The 3,504-nt window shown below is 41.3% G+C and overlaps 1 protein-coding gene across 1 annotated transcript in view; it reads left to right on the top strand.

Annotated features, from left to right (window-relative positions):
- f5 (coagulation factor V) overlaps nucleotides 1–3,504 on the top strand; it is a gene marked incomplete in the record, with an annotated part of 19,350 nt that overhangs the window by 5,019 nt on the left and 10,827 nt on the right.

The following is a 3,504-nucleotide window of genomic DNA, read 5'->3' as shown; positions in this document are numbered from 1 at the left end:
TTTTTGTGTATGTGCAACCAAAACTGCGGGAGGAGTAGTCGACCGAAAAACGTACAGAAGAATAATATTAAGTTTAACTTTAAGTATGAGCAATAATAGTAGTGTGCTTTGCAGGCACACTAATAACCTAAAAAAAAAGGTTTTCCCAACATGGTTTAGACCTGTGGATCTGGAAAGGCACTTAAAGAAGTGAATCAGATGATTGATCACGGAATGTTTGTTTTTCATTACCAGCAGAAAAATTGTGAGTAATGTGTGGCACAACATTTTTTTTTTTGTCTAATGAGGCAAGTAAATTCCACTTGCTTTGTAAAAAAAACACGTGGACAAGCAGAAAAGCTTTGATATCAAGACCTGCCACAAATTTTAATTTAGAGGAAAAGTCAATGTATCATGAAAGTCAGAATGGATTCTTCCTCTGGTGACCATGAATGAAATCCATTAAATAGTTATTTTTGAAATGTCTAGTGGTGGACCAACCAAATGACAAACAGACTAAAATTGCCAATGCCACTAGCACGACTACAAATGAATGTAGAATCTTTGTACCTGCACGTTCCTGACGTTGAGGGACTGACTCTTGCAGATGAGGATCGGTCCGATCAGTCCTGAGGCGATGTCCCGTGGTGTGTCCACTGCACTGTGGTACATTCGCGTCAGACATCGAGAGTCTCCGTCCAAAGGCTCATCCTCTTCGACCACTCTCCATATGTAGGTGTGTGTCTCACCTGGCTGAACACCATGGGACTGGTTGCCTGGCAACAACAATGTGATATACCTCATCAATTTTATTGTCACCATAAGCCAACTAGAGGGAGATACTATACCCAATCAATTCAATCAATTTGTTTTACAGTAAAGAGATTGAGTACCTCCTGTTGGGTAGTTGACTCCCTCTTCTGACTTCTCTATAGTCAGTCCATGTGGATAGATGCTGTAGGGCCTGGAGGCCATGTTCTTAAAAACAATCTAATCAATCAAAAAAGACAGACAGAAGTGAGAGAACATGCAGTCTGTAGACAATGACAAGGATTATGCCTGGAGAGTCCAGAATGAAAGTATTATTGATTCATGAGTTGGCTCTGTTCTCATTGTCACAATTAAAGTGCTGACTGTCAGTTTGAATTTGATAATGTTTGTATCCACAGCAGTTGAACAGTGCAGGAACTGTAGCAATTTCAAATTTACTACAGTTACTGAAACAGTTAACATAAATAAAAAACGTATATCTTAAATACTGATTTGCAAATCCTTTGCAGTCATCAGATGAAATCAATTAAGTGTGTTATGTGACTTTATGTTCTCACCGTGATGACATCTCTGATTTGTGCTCTGATCACCGGGCCCAAGATCCCAAGCTCATTTTTCCTTTGCTTGCTCTCCATTCTTTCAGTGAATGACTCATTTTTGTATTGCGTGTACACTGCCTTCCTGTACTTCCTTCCTATGCGTGTTGATGACTGCCTCAGGTACTGAAACTTGAAGTCCCTGCACAAAAAGGTCAAAGGTTTTATTTCATTTTGAAACACTGATCACTTTAAGCTGTGTGGCACTTTTTATCTAGGTTTTATCTTTATCTTGTAGTGCAAAACTGTTCTTCTAGTTCAAATAGAACTTAAAGAGATGAGGGATTCTCTTCAGGGATGCAGCAGAGTCAAAGATAGAAAATAGCCTCTTCAGTAAACCAAAACTGGAAAGAACACCATGCCATGTATATCAGGGATATCTGATTAGTTTGTACTTGCTAAAATGCTCTGAAATGAATATATCTGTAAATTCTGCTTACTCTTCAATGTGTTCGTGCATGTTAGGTGAATAGTCCCAGACAATTTCTTCAGCAGCTATGTAGTATTTCCACTCCCTGCTGTGTCGTCTTTGTTCTATTGTCATCCTTCGCTGCGGTGCTTTGAAGCCATCACACTTTTTCACGTCCACAAAACCATGCATGCCAGCTGCAATGACAGAAACAGACATTTTTTTCTTGCAAATTTAATTACATTGGTCATAACCATTTACCCATGGATCCATTCATGTCATCTCACCTTCCATGTGCTTGATGGTGTGTGAGGAGAGCAGCCAGCGGCCCGTGTGGAGAGCCACCATGCTGGCAGTGGCAGTGGAGCCACTGATCAGGCCCACCGATGACATTTTATGCCCAGTCTGCTGCAGAACCTGCCCGTTCATATGCACCGAGAACACCTCCGGCTCAGAGCTCATGCCCATCAGATGCAGGCTCACAGAGGCATGAGCACACACACTGACATCTAGAAGGAAAAGAGGAAACTTTGTGTATTTAGGGACCGAGCCAGTGACCACTGGTTAGGGACCGAGCCAGCGACCGCTGGAGGTCCCTATTGAAACTGCTGTTTCTTCTTATTATTTTTAGCGACTTCGACTCGATCTTTTGCGCCCCTAACAATACGAAAAACTCCAATTTTATTGCAACGTTTCAGGTCTGGCGAAATCATATTCTATTTTTTCAGTTGGTCACTAGTGGCACTATATCCATAAAAATTGCATTTGGCTTAATTTGCATAGTTTGCTCACACATTAAAACTTGTATATCCACGCTTCAGTGAATGGAGCTGAATCCCCTATATTAGGACCTCGCCACTTCCGCCTTAAACTATTTTGTTCTAGACCAAAAGTCATAAACTTATCCTTTTCGTGTTGCATATATGCTTTTGTCAATTTGCAACAAAAGTCACGTAGCATCTGGGGACCCTCCAGGCAAAACAGTATTGAAGAATTTTGTATTCAAAAAAATAAGCATGTTAAAAATTAGCAATCCTGTAATTTCGTCCAAAACAAGGAGTGATTATTTCTCCACATTGGTTATGTCCATTACACCAACTTGTGTCCAAGTTCCCCGGTCTTATCTTAGGCATTGCACAATTTCAGGCCATCCACAAGGATGCACTCTTTAAAATAACAAGCTTTATATTCCGCATTGCACGTGTGATTAAAAGAAACTTGAGATGATTGCCCATGGCCCCCGACTCACTAAAAAGGAGAAAAATCCACGCCAACTCGGTGGCGCCTCTGTGCATGATAATCACTGTGCGAAGACCGTAATATTATGAATATCGAATTCACAGGCACGTTAGAGGGTCCTGTAGCTCACATACCAAAAATCTGTTGTAGCACTCCCTACATCTTAACAAAAGCAAGCCCCGCCCACGTCTTCACCGAATATGTACAAATCTTCGTAGGACGAACTCCGAGACGTACAAAAAAGCTCTTGGACCCACCCCAAACCGGCCAAGACTTTACTATTTCAATTCACTTTCGCAACTTTTCACGTTTGTATTTAGAACGAACTCGGCCTAGCACTCATCGGATCTGCTTCCAAAATTGGTCGTACAGTTCAAAAGTATGAATCTGATTAAAAGTGTTGCTATTTGCATTACGATTGAAGGGCGCGTCACGTGCGTGCCGTTCAAACGTTGAGCCATATTGAATTCCGGCTCATTTTCGGTGAATTGTTCCGCCTTGATATGAACG

Source organism: Morone saxatilis, unplaced genomic scaffold (assembly GCF_004916995.1).
Source record: "Morone saxatilis isolate NCDOM2014 unplaced genomic scaffold, NCSU_SB_2.0 Contig5, whole genome shotgun sequence".
Taxonomy (NCBI): Eukaryota; Metazoa; Chordata; class Actinopteri; family Moronidae; genus Morone; species Morone saxatilis.
Note: the sequence above shows the minus strand (reverse complement) of the source record. Positions and strands in the feature narration are given on the sequence as shown.